The sequence below is a fragment of the Cnephaeus nilssonii genome, assembly GCF_951640355.1.
Source record: "Cnephaeus nilssonii genome assembly, chromosome: 5".
NCBI classification, from domain to species: domain Eukaryota; kingdom Metazoa; phylum Chordata; class Mammalia; order Chiroptera; family Vespertilionidae; genus Cnephaeus; species Cnephaeus nilssonii.
This window is the reverse complement of record NC_137076.1, coordinates 98,736,591-98,755,503: the sequence shown is the minus strand read 5'-3', so window position 1 is coordinate 98,755,503 and position 18,913 is coordinate 98,736,591.

Here is an 18,913-nt window from a genome sequence, read left to right as displayed (position 1 = left end):
CATGTCTTTATTGCCTGCTTGGTGCCCAGCAAAGTTTGAATCATTAATACTCTTTGGCTGAGTTACAGAAGTAAAGTCAGTAATTCATATTGTTGGAATGGCACACATTTCTATAATTAATTAATCATCCCGAATCCCAAGTTTCAATCCCTGTTAGCAGGACTTTAGAGTAATTGAGTGGGAGATGGAGTACTAATAATATAACCCAATCCCTTCATTTTACAAGAAAAATAACTAGTGTTGGAGAGATAGCACAGAATGTGAGGAACAGGAACTTTGGGGTGAGAAAGGTCTAATACTGAATGTTGAGTCTACTACATAACTGTTGTAATATCTGAGGCAAGTCAATTAATATTTCTGAAGCTCAGTTTCCTCATCTCTAAAATGGATATAGCACTGTTAAACTTACAAAATTATTATGATAGTTGCAATTCACCTGGAAGAAATGTCCAATTACAAAATATTTATATGTTTTTCCACTTTATTTGCCCAAACACACATGATAAGCAATTGACAGCTCTATAATCAGTTCCAGTGTTCTCTATATACACACACAGTACTTCATGATGGGAAGGGTCTATATTCATTCCTACTTAGCAACTCACCTATAAAGAACTTACACAAGTTATATACTTATTACTTTATATGTGTAAGACAAAGAAGGGCACTATATGGTCAAACTCCAAAAAAGTTTGTTGGAAGGAAAATTTCAAGTACTTTTCAAAGGACTTACTGCAACTTTCATATTTTTCATGTCTCATTAATGAGAAACTTTTGAGATAATGTAATCTATCCAGGGATGTGAATGCTAGTTTCTATTTTTCAAGGCTGATTATAGAAGAACTTCTAAAGCAGTTTAATATGTTCAGGGATGCTAAACAAATATGTCAACATTCATTTTACATTTATGTCTGCAGCAGTTAAAGGAAGAAATGTAGAAATAAATAGAATTTAGAATTTGTCCCCCTTCTTTTTTTAAGAACTGAGATACTCCAGTGCATTTTATTTTTATATATATAGGATTCAAACTCCTAACTGAGATAAATGTTTTTCAGACTGAAGTTTTTAGTAGCTTTACTAAGCAATTTATGGGTTGGCACTCTGCCATAAAGTGATCTACAACATTATAACTCACTATTATGCAAAAAACAAATTTGCCAAGAAGACATGTGTTCTAATATTTTTCTCTAAGGACAATCATGTATTTCAAATTCTGAATAGAAAATTATGTTTGACATTTAATTTAAACCTAGCGTACCCTTAAAAATAAATAATATAAAATCTGTCCTGTAGTACTTCGATTGCAATCAGTGGTTTTCTTCCTTTTCAATATGTCAGGTTTAGTCCTTTATATCTGCAGTACGTATCACATTTGATGTCCATACACATATTTATGCATGTATCTCCTGAATGTACATAGAATTTTGGAGCTTCACTTGAGAGAAACATAAAACAGTGTCTCCAGAAAAACATAATATGTTAGAAATATATTTTTACACCAGTAAACATTACAAATTATTAAAAATCACACATCCAATCACCATTAATTAATTCTACAAAATGAGGCTGACAAGTTCACATGCATTCAAGCATGTTTTACAGGGATTTAATATTGGAGAATGACAGATGAAATGTAATCAAGATTGGATATAATTAATCTGGGATAGGTCAGCTGGGGGAAAGAAGTGTTCCTCTCCATCTTCTTATATTTAGTAAATGGGGGTCAGTTCTACAGCTGTAGTAGGCAACATTTGTCATCACTCATGTATGTAACTCTGATACAAAATATGGACTGCTGTCAGATATCAATGGTGTCCTAATTGAGCTGAACAATAGTTTAAAATCTGAAAATATGCTGAACACTTTGGACTATTTATAGTTTTCCTAACAACCTAATAAATGCCTGGCAAACTTCGTTTCGACGTGCTGGGTACATCAGCACACACATTAAGCAAGGTGTATTACATACTTGAAATTCATTGCAGGTTTGTAGGTTGTTCTGCATTATGTTGGAATTTTCACTATCAGATTAAATTGCATTATGAATCACCTCTAAAGAATGTTACATTTGTAATGTGGAGTAATGAAATGTATACACTGTATGAAGTAAAATATCTCAAATTTTAACCTTATGCTGAGTAAAAATAGCAGGTAGAGGTCGATCTGCATTTATGAAAAGTGTTTTCTTAATGTGTTGGGAGGAAAATGTAGACAATATTACGACATGTTAGTTAGTCTCTAGATTCTCACTGCCACACACCATGTAAAATTCACTGTATTGCCTACTTCCTTGGATTTTCACTCCCTAAGGCAGTTGAGGTCTGCACTTTGTGAAGGCATGACAATTGGGTAGTTTAAATGATTTCAAAAGTTAATCCAAAAATACATTCCCTGCTAAACACCCCTATCACTGGCATTACCAATATCCCTCAGTCTTTGTCATTGGTTGTTTACCTCCCCATCTACTCATGCTTCCAACCACACAGCTATCCATTCATCACCCATTCAGAAATACACATTTATGATGGGAAAAGTATATTCATGCATATTTTCTTTCTCTGTTTGAAATTCAGCAAACATTCTGAAGTAAACTAGCATGATGACGGATATAGATTAAGAAAACAAACGTCAAAGTTCCTACCCTCATGGAATTTATAGTTAGTTCAATAAACACCCAAGCCAACATTCAAAAACCAAAATCTAAGACTAAAGATCTTGAAATCTGGCGTCACAAAAACTACCATTAGAATATTGGTCTTACTGCTTATAAAGTAAGTTATAGCCAGTTATGTAACCTGCCTGTCTAGTTCCTCATCTATTAACTGGACATAATCGTACCAGATAGTGTTCTTTAGTAAGATTAAATGATGTGATTAGATGAGATGGTTATTAAGATGATTATTAAACTATATGCCTTGTACTATCTAGATGAAGGGGATATAGAATTGCAGGAGTTAGGCATTAATTAAATAATTATATGAGTAATTATATACAGAAGTGCAGGGAATCTAAATTTTTGAACATGTAGAAAATGTCTCTGAAATGATAAAAACTTAAAGGCAAACAAGACCTGAACTATGATCAAGATTTATCAAAGGAAGAGCAGGGTGATATAGAAGAGAAGATCAATGCATACTGAGGGTGTAGCACTGATTACAAGAGGGGTTCAGAGCACCCTTAAAGAGGCCAATGAAGCTGAAGAAATCTGAGGAAGAAATACAGTTAGTTGAGATGAAAGGGGCTAGATTTAGCTTAAACTAATGTACAAAGAACTCTTGGCAGAGAATCAGGTCTATGGTAGTCTAAGTTATTAAGAGGAGAATGACAATGATGATGATATTAATGATAAAAAAATTTTCTGAGAAAAAAATAATTTGAAAATAAGAGTCATCCTGTATGATATATCCTGTAAAGTTATCATTTATTAGCCTATGTTCTGTATGTTTGTCTAGCTACTTAATGTTCTAACCTTCACTTTCTAAAAGTGTAAGTGAGGACAAATCTAATCATCATCATCATCATCATCATCATCATCATCATCATCATCATCCTGGAGGCAACCGATGATATCAATGTCTGAACTCATAGCCATGGTGAATAGTTAGTTATCCTGGTGATCTGTTAGGCTTTGTATTTAAATTCAGTGAGAAGAAAGAGAGAGGGAGGGGGAGAAAAAAATAATAACACAGGATCTGACCATTGAGGTCCTTCAGTCTGATGAAATGATTTTCTTTTAAATTAAGTGCAAATTTCACTGATTTCAACAAATATTTACTGAACATCAATTTTGAATTCAGTTTGTGCTAAATGCTTTGCACAATGACAAAACAAAGTAACATAATAAGGCTACATTTCTGAATGCAAATAATTGTCTTTGAAATTAGATATTATCTGGGATAAACACGGGGTAAAGTAAAATTCTTGCCTGCAAATATATTCTCAATTATCTGTATATGAAATATTTTTAACAAATATTAAGTCTAGGTGTAATATATAGGAAGTTTTGGACCACATGGCTCTGTCATTAGTTTGAGCATCATCAGGAAAGGGTTAAATTTCACTGTAGCCAAAAATACCAGAAATTTAAATCAATTATAAAAACATTTTGTCTAAAAGCATATAAGCATTCCAAATATAATCATATCTAATAAAAGAGTAATATGCAAATTAACAATCACGCCGCTACACCCACAAGCCACGCCCACCAGCCAATCAGGAGCAAGTATGAAAATTAACCCAACCAAGATGGCTGCGGCCACAGAGCAAGCGGGAGGCTTGGGTTTTCCCGGCAATGGAGGAAGCCAAGCTTTCCACACACCCTGGCTGGCCCAGGGCTCCACTTAAGGCTACAAAGTTTTAATTATAGAAGATAAATAAATCCCAACAAAAATGGTGGCAGCCACAGAGCTGGAGAGAGCAGGAGGCTTGAATTGCCCCCGGCATTGGAGGAAGCCAAGCTCCCACAGCCCTAGCCTGCCTTGGTCTCCACTCAAGGCTACAAAGTTTCAATTACAGAAGATAAATAAATCCCAGATACCAGATATAAAGAAAATAAATAAATCCCACTTGGGTCATCGGGGGGCGTGGCCAGCCTGCAAACCACCACAGGCCCCTCGCCCAGGCTACCCCATGCCCCAAGTGAACCCCCACCCTGATCCAGGACACCCTTCAGAGCAAACCAGCTGGCCACCACCCATGCACCATGTCTCTATCCTATCTAATAAAAGAGTAATATATAAATTGACCATCACTCCAACACACAAGATGGCTGCCCCTCTGTGGTCAAAGATGGCTGCCCCCATGTGGACACAAGATGGCCATCACAAGAAGGGCAGTTGAGAGGGACCAGGCCTGCAAGGGAGGGCAGTTAGGGGCAATCAGGCTGGCAGGGGAGTGGTTGCGGGTAATCAGGCTGGCAGGCAGAAGCGGTTAGGGGCAATCAGGAAGGCAGGCAGGTGAGCAGTTGGGAGCCAGCAGTCCTGGATTGTGAGAGGGATGTCCGACTGCCTGTTTAGGCCCGATCCTACCGGGATTGGGCCTCAAGGGGTCCCAGATTGGAAAGGGTACAGGCTGGGCTGAGGGACACACCCCCTGTGCATGAATTTCGTGCACCGGGCCTCTAGTTATTTAATAATTATTGTCATTGGCCATTTTGAATATGTTTTTATTGATTTCAGAGAGAGGATAGGAGAGGAAGAGAAAGATAGAACATCAATGATTGGCTGCCTCCTCTATGCTCCTACTGGGGATTGAGCTCCAACCTGGGCATGTCCCCTTACCAGCCACACCTGCCAGACTATCATTGGCCATTTTGAATTCAACATTACACTGTATGGTTTTGAGAATTCCTATTTAAATGTTATCTACACATATACAATTGTAAGTTGTGGCAAGTTGGTTGCAATATCAGCATAGCAAATCTTCAATACTAGTTCATTTCAAGTTTAACAGAATTGTGCAAGATAAAATAACTAAGCTACCTTCCATCTGATCTTATTAACTAAGGTCCAGGATTGCAGATCCCAACTTTACAGCACACATCACAAAGTTTCTCAGAAAACTGTGGTTTGATTTAATCATATGCTTTTTCAAGTTGCAACTTATGGGGGTGGGGGGTGGGAGGGAGGGAAGTTCGATTACACATTCACTACCCAGTCTTGCATAATAAGGAAATGTTAATTATCTAACAGCATGTTCACATTTTCTACTAGTTGGCAAGTATCGAATTTTGGCTGCTATCACTTCTCCAATAGGTACTGGAGTTTTGCACATTTGTTATCAGCACAGAATTTGCCTTGTCTAGTTGTACTGCCTACATATTCCACTGTTCCAGGAGTCATTTAAGCATATAATGAATTGAGTTTCAATGAGCTGGAACCTCCCGCTTCAGCCGATTTTTTCAGCAAATTATTTTCCAGCTGTAGCTTCAGCAGGAATTTTTCCCACTCCTGAAAAGATGGCTTTAATGGCCACATATTTTATATGCCAATTCTAAAATCATTGTAATCAGCTAGTTATTATGTATTAAGTCAGTGATGAGCAAATTTAAAAAAAGTTCAAATCACTCTATGGATATGGCAAGTGTCTTTAATAGACTTCGTGTTTTGGCACTAAGACTGGATGTGACAAAAACAAGGCCAATATGTCTGGGGCTTTGCCACAGAGCAGGAAAAATGCTGTTTTGCCAATTATAGTATACTTTTATGCATATTTATGTTCCAACAAACATCACTGGAGTATGAAACAAGTACTAATGTTTGAAGATCAGTGAACCCCAAACTTTGACTAATTTAATCACTTGCATCTGCTCTCATTTAAACCTGCGTTCTCTCTTGAAGCAGACAGTTATGAAGAGTATTAAAATGAACCAGACTGAGATGGACTTTGTGTTGAGGATCACTGGTTTATCCCATTTAGAATTTTATGTATACTTCGCAGTAACTTAACCGAAGATACAGATAGTTATATATCTATACAGATAGAGCTATAGTATATAAAAGCCTAAGCGACCATTATGCCAACCCCCCAGGGTCCCTCCCTCTGGCTGGCCGGCACCCCAATAGGCCTCAATTGCTGGCCAGGTGGAGGGATCCCATCTGTGCACAAATTCATGTACTGGGCCTCTAGTATATATATAGTATATATATACAGTAGGTCCTTGGGTTACATTGGAGATCCGTTCCTATGGCGTGACGTAATGCGATTTTCGCTGTAAGTAGGAACCCACCTACATAAACACCTACGTCACTCACAGGGAGCACATACACAGCAGTAATGAAGTGAAACAGTAAAAAAAAAAATTAAAAGAAAGATAACAATTCCTGACCTTTACTTGTGGTAAATAAATAATACAAAACATAAAGCACATATGTACATACGCCGAAATGACGGAACTTTTTTTTTTTATAAATAAATGGGAGATGGCAATGTAACAATGAAATGATGAACATTGAGTCCAACGTAACCTGAGGACTGTCCGTACTAATGTGTGTGTATGTGTATATATATTGTTGTCAATTGTCTGCTGTAGTTTTGGCCATAACTTGCCTTTATTTTGATATTAGAACTTGTTTTATTTGAGAAATTATTCCCTTGTGGAATGTCCAAAAACAAGATGTAGGCAGAAATAAAGTAAAGTGCATACTTTTAAAAGTTTGCAGACCTACTGAAAGAAGTTATTTTTCAGGCAGGAGTTAAAGAAAGTTACACTCAAGAACTGGCAAACTTAAGAAATTAAAAGGAAATCTGATAAGATTCCACCACTGGGACTTTTCTGTGAATGTGCCTTAGTTGTTATTGGGGTACTTCAGAGTCTGCTGAGCACCCCAGGTACCGTTTAGGGCTGCCATCTCTCTTCTAAAAGGGAATGTGCGCTCAGCATGGTATGACTGTGGAGCTCTAAACATTAGCAATTTATGTGAATTTAGTCAAATAATTTACCAACTTTGAATCAACATGTTTTTAGCAGTAAGTGTATTTATTTAAATGATCTCAAGTTCCTTTTCAGCTCTAAATAGTTTCTTTCTTCACAATGCAAAGTTACCAAGTGAAAAATGTATAATTTTAGCAGGGTGATATATCAAAACTTTCGCATTTTGGTCAAGCAGTCTTATAAAAAGGCTGGCTATTTTTTTTTTTTTTAGAATTATAAAAGTATCTATATCATTTTGTGACTGCTCCTTGGTTTTTTTTTTTTTTTAATTCTTTATTGTTTAAAGTATTACATGTCTCCTTTTTCCACCATTGACCTCTCCCCAAGCCCCCCTCAACCCCCATCCAGAGATGGAATTGCTTCTAAGATCTCATTCCATACTCATTGCAGAGACCAACTTAACATGTGTCATGTGTTTAAAGTACTTTCCGTGGCCCATTTTACTTCACCTGTACTTCGCCTATCTACAGTTCTGATGCCTTCCTTGAATAAACAGTCCTCCTTCCAAGTCCTTCTTACATACCCATAAAAATAAAAAAATAAAAATAAGAAGTTTCTTTCTTTTGAAAAGGGGATCACGGTGTTGCTGATTATTTTATTCAAGTTCACAAATCTTATTGATTTTATAATCTGGGTTTTGAAGCCAGGTTGTTGTTACTGTTGTTGCTCTTATTGTTTAATGCCACCAAAGCTCATGCTCCTAACAACCTTACAACTCTACTTCCCATGACAATATTCTCTGTTCTGAAGGAGGGCATAGCCTAGCCTACTAGGGCAAAGAGCCTGCAAATAGAAAGATTTCTACAAAACAAAAGTTTTAAATAATTTGTCTGTCTAATTTCATCACTTGCATAATCTTTCTTGCATTTCATCTTTTTGAGATATTCTTCTAAATGGCACACTCTTTAACAGACTGATGATTGCCATAGAGCATGGAGGTTGGAGGACTGGGTGAAAAAGGCAAAGGGGTTGAGAAATACAGATTGGCAGTTACAAAACAGTCATGGGGATGTAAAGTACAGCATAGTGAATACAGTCAAGATTGTAATAACTATGTATGGTGCCAAGTGGTTACTGGAAATATCAGGGGGAACACTTTGTAAAGTTTATGATTGTCTAATCACTATGCTGTTCACCTGAAACTAACACAAAATAATACTGAATGCAAACTGTAGTTTTAAAATGTATTTTTTTTTTAAAAAAGCACTATTTGGAACTCTAAACATTAGCAATTACTTTGTTATTCTTCAATCTATCTCTTAAATCCTATTCTCTTGTATGTTCTATATTGTTCTGCTTTATATTTTATTATTGCATGGAGTATCATGCTGACTAGCTACATCGATGGACCACACAGATTATATTTTGATTCTCAGTGGAATTTACTTGGTCTTTATGAAGTGACTCTAAATGACATAGTCCATCTAAATCCTTCAATTTAACCAATTCAATTCCATTTCATTAGTTTCTGCAACTCACCTGTTTAATTCAGTTGATAAATATAGTGAATGATTACAATAGCAATAGTTAGCTCCTGTTTAACTGACCACCTAACGTTTAAGCTTGGCTGCACCAGAGGTCATGCTCGGAGCCCCACTGGACTTTCACTTCACCAGACCCCACTGCAGACACCTGGCTTGAGACGGATATCCCGCCTCTCCACTCGCAGACGCAGCCAATGACCCGGACTTGGTGCGGGAGCTGGCTCTGCTTGCTTCTATTGTGTGACCTCTCCCTCTTTGTGTGACTTCACTGGCTGGGGGGTCGCCCCTAACAAACCAGGCGTTGTGGAAATACACACACATGTGTGAGTGACTCCTTTTAGGGACAATCCCTTGCTCATGACAGTACAGCAACTGCAGGGGTATTCCAGAGGCAAGGAGGCAAGAGGACATGTTCAAGGAGCTACCGGAAAGCAACGCAGCTGCAGTGATGCAGAACGGGAACAAACACGGAAAAGAAGGCCAGAGAGGTAATGTGTGATGGGAGGTCACGCCGTGCCTTGTTGGCCATCACAATGATTTTGATTTTTATATTCAGTGAAATGAGAAGAAGCTACTCTAGTGCTTTGAACATGATCAGTTGGACTGTAGTGTTGAGACCAAGGCAGGAAGACCACTTAGAAAGCTATTACAGTATACAAGGTTTGGGGGAGGGGGTAATTTAAATGAGAGTGTTAACAATGGAAATAATGAGACGTGATCAGGTTCCTCACTTACCTGAAAGGTAGGGTCACCCAGATTTCCTGATTAATCAAAGTGTATGAGGAAGAGACAAGGACAAATTAAACTTTGCCTTGGGGGACTGGCATTCCTATTTACTGCAACAGGGAAGATTTCAGGAAGGACTGACTTGGGAAAGGAGACCAGGAACTCAGTTTTGTTGTTGTGATGGTTGAGATGCCTTTGTACATCCAGGAGTAGACAGTGACTACTAGTATGTGAGGCTGGTCTTCCGGAGAGATATCAGGACTGTAAATAAAGTTTGCAGCAACACCATAGAAAAAGAACATACAAATATGGAAGAAAGAGTCACACACACACACACACACACAAAAAAAAAAAAGATAATGAGACCCAAGGACTAAAATTAATCTAATAGAAATATTGAAAGAAAGTAACAATACAGAAAGCATATAAAAAAGGCACAGTAATGGAAGACAGAAAGTAAAAGATAAGAAAATTAGAGCACATGACAATGTTATCTCACATTTAAAAAGGAGCTCCAGAAAAATTAAGGAAAAAAAATAAAAGAAATTTGAAAAGTAATGAATGAAATACTTAGAGAAAGTTTCCAGCCCTAAAGAATATGAATTTTTGGGTTAAATGTCCAACAGAGTGTCTAGAACAACTACTAAAATAAATGAAATTCCAGAAGCACAGTGACAAAGAGAATATTACAAAGCCTTTCAAAGAGAAAAGTATAGGTCATGTGCAAACATTAAAAATCAGAAGGGCTTGAGATTTCTCAAAGGCACTATCAGAGGCTTGAGGACAAGGGAGCAATGCCTTCAAATTTCTGAAGAAAAATAATTTCCATATTAAAATTACATATGCAGCTAAATTATATGCCAAGGGAGAGGGTAGAATAGAGCCATTGTTAGTCATATAAGAACTTCAACAAAACTATATTTCCCACAGTCTTAAAACAAAAAATACAGAAAGTTCCTGGAAAATGTATTTCATCAAAATAAAGATGTAAACCAAAATAGAAGAATAGATGGTGTGCAGGGTATCTGAGCCAAGAGAGAGCCTAGAAGGTTTACCATGATGGAGAAGGAATAGAAATATTTTTCCATTGCACCTTTGTGCTACCCGCACATTCCCCTGTACCTATGCCATTAACTGAGTCATGTTCTAGTTCCCAATTCATGCCATGCTTTTCTTCTTGATGCCTGCTTTCTCTGTGCACACTGCACATGACCAGAGGCTGTTTATCTTTCCTATGCATCTTTTAGAATTCAGTACAGAAATACCTACCCTTCTACCTTCAGTGATGCCTGGCTCTAGGGAAAGTGACTTTGCCCTGAGTTACCCAAGCCTCTAAGGAGGCATTAAATACACTGTATTTGTCTCCTTACAAGTCTGCCTCCTGCCTCCTGAACTACATATCCCCGAGGGCAAGGCCATGTTCTATTCTTTGCATCTCTAGCATCCAGTCTGATATTCAATAAATAGTGAATGAGTAAATGAAGAAACAGATTTACTTCCTTAATTAAAGATATGCCTATGATTAAGGAGCTCATTAAGTTCCAAAAGGAAAAGAGGACTAAACACAATGAGATACCATGTACCTCTAGAGCAACCGTTTATCAAGCAATTATTATATTTTGTAAGTAGCTCACTCACAATCTCATATCTTTTAAGTTACAGCTTAAGGTTTTTAACTCATGTCTATTGTATTCCTGTGTCCATGTTCTATGCTACTATGCAGCTCTCCTTTTTAAGGAGAAAGGTGAAGTTCTAATTAGGACATTCTCTTTTAGAGAAAGATAAGTTTTGTAGCAAAAAAAAAAAAATGTAGTCCATGAACGCCAATTGTATAAAAATAGACAAGTAGTATATTCTTTTTAAAATGTTAGGAAAAAAATAACACTTTCTTCCCTGGATGAGATTTATCTGCCAAAACTAATCCTGGAGTGAGTTTTATGAGCATGTAATAAACCTCTGTAAAGTAAAGAATGCAATAGAAATGCTGACAGAGCCCTCCTTGTGATGGGTTTAAAAGGCACAGCTATAAAACAGAAGTAATTTCTGGAATTTGGAAATTATGCATGACTGTAAAGACAAACATATCTGCCATAAATTGAAGCCCACACCTGCATGGGAATAGACGGGCTCCCACCTAATTCAAGGTCAGCAATAACTTTAAAACAAATTCTATTAAGCTCTTATCAAGCTGTTCGAGTTAAATTAAAGGGAAAGGGGAAAAAACAACAAATTCTCTGCAGAACATTAAATCATGCAAAATTTCAAATAAACAAATTTAGCTAAAAGAAACCAGAAACAAATCCTCCCATTAAAATGCTTTTCCTAAAACAGCAAAAGAACTCAACCTCTGAAAACAAAAATAGCAAGAGCTTTGAGTGTTTTCAAAAACAGAACACTATGTATCTGGTTACACAGAAAATGACAGTGAAACAAATAATTTGTCAGTAGTTTAAATAGCCACTTATCATTTGAGGTCTTTTTGACGAAACTTTAAAAATGCCTGTCTCTCATGACTAGGGACAAGGGGCAGACTAGGGGATATTTCAAGGGACTCGGTTATTTAGTCTATTGACACTCCTGTTGTGCGTTTTCTTTGTCCCCATGCAATTTCACCTATCCTATGTCTCTTGATTTTGCTGCATTCATAAAGTACACTTGAAAGATCTTAAATTGTGCAATCAAAGAGAATTGTACTCAACTCTTGTTTTTTTATATAATTGATTGGGTGAGACTGGGCAAGTTATTCATTTATCTCCAATGCTTACTTATTTATAAAATGGGATGAATATAACTTACCCCCATTGATAGAAATGCCCAGGAAAATCCCATTTTGTGGGCCAGGGCCCCTCTTATCTATTTTAGTCGCCCAAATATCTAAATAATTAGGTGAAACTAATTAAAATAAATTAAAAGCAGACTGATGCCCTTAGATGACAATGCAGCTTGATAAATTTAGATATAAATGCCACATTTGAAATCTAAGTTCCTCTAATGTTTTGCAATATCTTTTAAAAAGCATTGGTAGGTTATATGTATACTAGAAGCCCGGTGCACGAAATTCGTGCACGGCGGGGGGTTGTCCCTCAACCCAGCCTGTACCCTCTCCAATCTGGGACTCCTGGAGGGATGTCCGACTGCCCGTTTAGGCCCGATTCCGGTGGGATCGGGCCTAAACGGGCAGTCGGACATCCCTCTCACAATCCAGGACTGCTGGCTCCCAACTGCTTGCCTGCCTGCCTTCCTGATTGCCCCTAACCGCTTCTGCCTGCCAGCCTGATCACCCCCTAACCACTCCGCTGCCAGCCTGGTTGATGCTTAACTGCTCCCCTGCCAGCCTATTTGCCCCCAACTTCCCTCCTCTGCCAGCCTGGTCACCCCTAACTGCCCTCTCCTGCAGGGTTGATCACCTCCAACAGCCCTCCTCTGCCGGCCTGGTCCCTCTCAACTGCCCTCCCTTGCAGGCCGGGTGCCTCCCAACTGCCCTCCCCTGCTGGCCATCTTGTAGTGGCCATCTTGTGTCCACTTGGGGGCAGGATCTTTGACCACATGGGGGCAGCTATATTGTGTGTTGCAGTGATGATCCATCTGTATATTACTCTTTTATTAGATAAGATAGAGGCCTGGTGCACGGGTGGGGGCCAGCTGGTTTGCCCTGAAGGGTGTCCTGGAGCAGGGTGGGGTTCCCTTGGGGCGTGGGGCGGCCTGAGCGAGGGGCCTGTGGTGGTTTGCAGGCCGGCCACGCCCCCTGGCAACCCAAGCAGAGGCCCTGGTATCTGGGATTTATTTTCCTTCTACAATTGAAACTTTGTAGCCTGGAGCGGAGCCAAGCCTGCTGTTCCCTCCGGGGCGGCAGCCATCTCTGTGGCAGTTAATTCACCTTCTACAATTGAAACTTTGTAGCCTTAAGTGGGTGGGCCCGGCCAGGGTGTGTGGAAAGCTTTGCTTCCCCTGTTGCCGCCAGCAACCCTGGCCTGCTCTCTCAAGCTCCATTCTGCCGCCATTTGTTTGAATTTGTTTACCTTCTATAATTGAAACTTTGTAGCTTGAGTGGAGGCTTAGGCCTGCAACAGCTATGGAAAGCTTGGCTTGCTCTGTTACCTGGGAAACCTTGCTCTCTGTGGCTGTAGCCATCTTGGATTGGGGTTAATTTGCATACTCGCCCTGATTGGCTGGTGGGTGTGGCTTGGCTGGTGGGCGTGGCTTATATAGCGGAGTGATGGTTAATTTGCATATTACCATTTTATTGGAGAAGATGGGCACACCAGGTCTCCAAAACCTGCACATGGTTGATGAAAGATAAGATTAAAAAACAAAATCAAAACAGTACGATCCCTATTTTTTGTTTTGTTTTGTTAAATAAATCTTTATTGTTCAGATTATTACAAATGTTCCTCTCTTTTCCCCCCATAGCTCCCCTCCTCCCAGTTCCCACCCCACCCTCTGCCCTACCACCCCCCACTGTCCTCATCCATAGGTGTACGATTTTTGTCCAGTCTCTTCCCGCACCCCCAACACCCCTTTACCCCCGAGAAATGTCAGTCCACTCCCTTTCTATGCCCCTGATTCTATTATATTCACCAGTTTATTCTGTTCATCAGATTTTTTATTCACTTGATTTTTAGATTCACTTGTTGATAGACATGTATTTGTTGTTCATAATTTTTATCTTTACCTTTTTCTTCTTCTTCCTCTTCTTAAAGAATACCTTTCAGCATTTCATATAATACTGGTTTGTTGGTGATGAACTCCTTTAGGTTTTTATTGTCTGTGAAGCTCTTTATCTGACCTTCAATTCTAAATGATAGCTTTGCTGCATAGGGTATTCTTGGTTGTAAGTTCTTGCTATTCATCACTTTGAATGTTTCTTGCCACTCCCTCTGGCCTGCATAGTTTCTGTTGAGAAATCAGCTGAAAATTGTATGGGTGCTCCCTTGTAGGTACCTAACTGTTTTTCTCTTGCTGCTTTTAATATTCTCTCTTTGTCTTTTGCTCTTGGCATTTTAATTATGATGTGTCTTGGTGTGGTCCTCTTTGGATTCCTCTTGTTTGGGGTTCTGTGCGCTTCCTCGACTTGTAAGTCTATTTCTTTCACCAGGTGGGGGAAGTTTTCTGTCATTATTTCTTCAAGTAGGTTTATCAATATCTTGCTCTCTCTCTTCTTCTGGCACCCCCATACTTCTGATGTTGGTATGCTTGAAGTTGTCCCAGAGGCTCCTTACACTATCTTCATATTTTTGGATTCTTTTTTCTTTTTGCTTTTCCAGTTGGGGGTTTTTTGCTTTTTTGTATTTCATATCTTTGACTTGATTCTTGGGATCCTCTAGTCTGCTGTTGAATCTCTGTATATTATTATTTCAGTCAGTGTATGCTTAATTTCTAGTTGGTCCTTTTTCATATCTCACTAAATTTATCGGCCTTTTGTAGAAAATTCTTAAAAAACCTTATAACCGTGGTTTTGAACTCTATATCCAGTCATTTGCTTTCCTCCATTTCTTCAAATAGGTTTTCAGTATCTTGCTCTCTCTCTTCTCTGGCACCCCTTAATTCGGATGTTGGTACGCTTGAAGTTGTCCCAGAGGCTCCTTACACTATCGTCATATTTTTTTATTCTTTTTGCTTTTTGCTTTTCCAGTTGGGTGTTTCTTGGTTCTTTGTATTTCAAATCTTTGACTTGATTCTTGTGATCCTCTAGTCTGCTGTTGGGTCTCTGTATATTATTTTTTATTTCAGTCAGTGTATGCTTAATTTCTAGTTGGTCCTTTTTCATATCTCACTAAATTTATCAGCCTTTTCTAGAAAATTCTTAAAAAAACCTTATAACCGTGGTTTTGAACTCTATATCGAGTCATTTGCTTCCCTCCATTTCTTTCATTTGTGACCTGTTTCTTTGTCTCCGCATTTTGACTGCTTCCCTGAGTTGATAGAGTGGCTTTGTGTGCTAGGTGTCCTTTAGGGCCCAGTGGCTCAGCCTTCCCAGTTACCTGAGGTGGACACTCTTGGTGCACCCCTTTGTGGGCTGTGTGCACAGTCTTGTTGTAGTTAAGCCTTGATATCACTGGGAGGAATTGACCTCCAGGCCAACTGGTTGTGAGGATCAGCTGTGTCTACAATGGGAGAACTTCTGTGCTGGAGACACCCTTATGAGACAAGACTTGCAAAAGCCTCTGTGTTCAGCTTGGATGGGGCGAAGTCTCAGGCCGGAGCAGAGAGCAATGGCTTCCCATTAGCCCTGCCCTAAGAGGCCCCTGGGTCTCAGTGTCCCGCGGTAATTGCTTGCAAGCACCTCTGAGAGAAAGCCGCCCTCGAGTTCCGCCCGCTGCCAGACAGTCCAGTTTCTCCCCAAATGAGTCTGGGTCCCCAGAGTCTCACCCGGAACTGGAGTTCAGAGCAGTTGGGAGCTTTTGTCTCCCTCCCAATTGAAAAAGCCAGCTGCGTACTCAGTTGCCAGCCCTCTCCGCACACGCGGGCCTCTGTACCTCTACCTTCCACAGTTTCTCTGAGTCTCAGTGTGCTTTTCTCTTTCCTGACAGTCCATTTTCTCCCCGAATGAGTCTGGGTCCCCAGAGTCTCACCCGGAACTGGAATTCAGACCAGTCAGGAGCTTTTGCCTCCCTCCCGATTGAGAAAGCCAGCCACATACTCAGTTGCCAGCCCTCTCTGTGCGCGCGCCTCCGTACCTCTGCCTTCTGCAGCTCCTCTGAGTCTCAGTGTGCTTTTCTCTTTCCTTCTAGTTGTAGAATTTCCACTCAGCCTGCCTTCCTGTGGTTCTGGATGTTGTCCCTTTTGTCTTTTAGTTGTAGTTTTGAAATTGTTGTGTGAGGCAGCAGTTTAGGTGTTTACCTATGCCACCATCTTGGATTTCCACCATCCCTATTATTATCTGTTGAATACCCCTGAGATAATAGGACAAATGAGATACAAGGTCCTATTGTAAATTATTACATCTATAAAGTCTGCATTGTTCTTTGCTTTAATCCTGTGGTGTGACACAATGCCTGGCACCCAGCAGGTATCAATCAATATTTGTCAAATTATGAAAGTATGAGTATAGTAAAGACAGACCAAGAAGAGGAAAGGGGTAGAGTAATATGGAAAATGCTGAAATTAAAATGATTAGACTCACCCGACAGACGTGGCTCAGTGGTTGAGCCTCCGCCTATGAACTGGGAGGTCACGGTTCGATTCCTGGTCAGGGCACAGGCCTGGGTTGTGGTCTCGATCCCCAGTGTGGGGTGTGCAGGAGGCAATGGATCAATGATTCTCTCTCAACATTGATGTTTCTCTCTCTCTCTCCCTCCCCCTTCATCTCTGAAATCAATAAAAATATATTTTAAAAGATTAAAAAATAATAAACTAAAAAGGGGAGACTTCGGGTTTTTTTTCTTTTTTTAAATCGTTTTATAATGGTGAAATGAGAGCATGTTTGAATGCTGAGGGGACCAAGAGAGTGGAGAGAAATAGACTGGTAATAGAGATGGAGAGAAAATGAAAATAAATATAACTTACAGATCACAGTCTCTGTTTAAATGAAGAGAAAACAGGCTCTAGAAGAGAAGTGGACAGAGTGGTCTTTGCTTCCAGGGAATCCACTCCCTCCCTGATCCGAAGAGGGAAGGAGAAGCAGCAGGTAGGCTCATGCTCCTATTAACTGAATGCTGAAGTTGGTTTATGGGGTCCAATTACCTGGGGTATGAAGTGTCTAACTGCTTTAGGGTCCTCTTTAAATTAAATAATTCAAAATTACAAAACAAGTTTAAGTATCAGTGTTTGGAAGGAGCCTATAAAAGTGAGTGCTCCTGAATCTCAAAGTTCATTAGTTTCATGGAAAATCTCTTTCTCTGCCTGAAATTGAATCCTGGCTCCATATCTCATTAGCCATGTGGATTTGTGCAATGCATCAATCTCTCTGTGCCTAGGTTTTCTCATCTGTAAAATGAAGACAGATATGGTATCTATCTCATGGGATTTTGGAGATAATTAAATAAAATAACACACATAAAAGAAGATTTAAAAAACCATGCAAGCCTGGCCGGGATGGCTCAATGGTTGAGCATCCACTCAGGAACCAAGAGGTCAGGGTTCCATTCCCTGTCAGGGCACATGCCTGTGTTGTGAGCTTGATCCCCAGTAGGGAGAGTGCAGGAGGTAGCCAATGAATGATGTTTATCTCTCTTTGATATTTCTCTCTATCCCTCTCCCTTCCTCTCTCTCTCTCTCAAAATCAATAAAAACATATTTTTTAAAATCACCATCATTAAAAAAAAACATGCAATACAATTCAATAAATATAATTCATGTCAGGCACTTAGTTGCTTATCAATAAATGTTGATTAGTATTATATGCATGTAGTCCCTGAAACATAGGAAGCAGACGATAAATGTTTGTTTCTATTCTAGCTAGATGAATTGTGAGAGTTAAGAGATCATGTTATAGTTTATTTGAAATCCAAATAATTCCTAGAGCACGTTAGACTCACAAGAAGTACTTTTTCTTACTATCCCTCCCCCTGCTCCTCCTTCCACTTTCCCTCCTCTTCTATCTCTGGGACTATGTGGGATCAGAAAATCCACAAGTAAACTCACTACATGCTCTCCTTGATGGTAGAAACGGTGCCATTTATATCTGAAATGATGAGCATTGCACACATGCTAGCTATTGAGCAATTTTTGCCACTAAGAAAATTATTGATGTTATGTCATCATTTATTGTTCAAGAATCTAATAAACCTGAATGCTAAAAAACGGTCTCAGAACCAGTGGTGAACTTGGTGACCTTGTAGAGTCTGGGACTATTTTCTTTCACTGTTGTAACCCTCAGTATAAGTGCAGTGTGACCCTAACACTGACACAGTTGGCATTTAGAAAATGCTTAGCAGGCAAGTGGTTTGTCATGAGAGAAGGAAGGTAGAAACGAAGGGCGACTCACTAAAGTTCTTACACACATTGCTAAGCTCTGAGAGAGAGAATGCCTACAAGGCATTCACTATTTTAAAAAAAATCATTTTGATAAGTCTGCTACCAAAAGAAATGCAAAGCAATGCAAAAAAAAATTACTTCCAGTATTCATAACCAAAGAGCTGTTCATTCAAGTTTCTGCAGTGGCACATACTCAAATGATGCATAAAACATTTAACACTGCTGTTCTCCGGTGTTATTAATGCTTTCTAACTCATTTATTCTCCTGGTGATAATCTTGCCTGAAGCATCTCACTTTTTGTAAGGTACTACAGTGACTTGGGTTGCAACCAAATCTGTGGTAATTAGTCAGCTG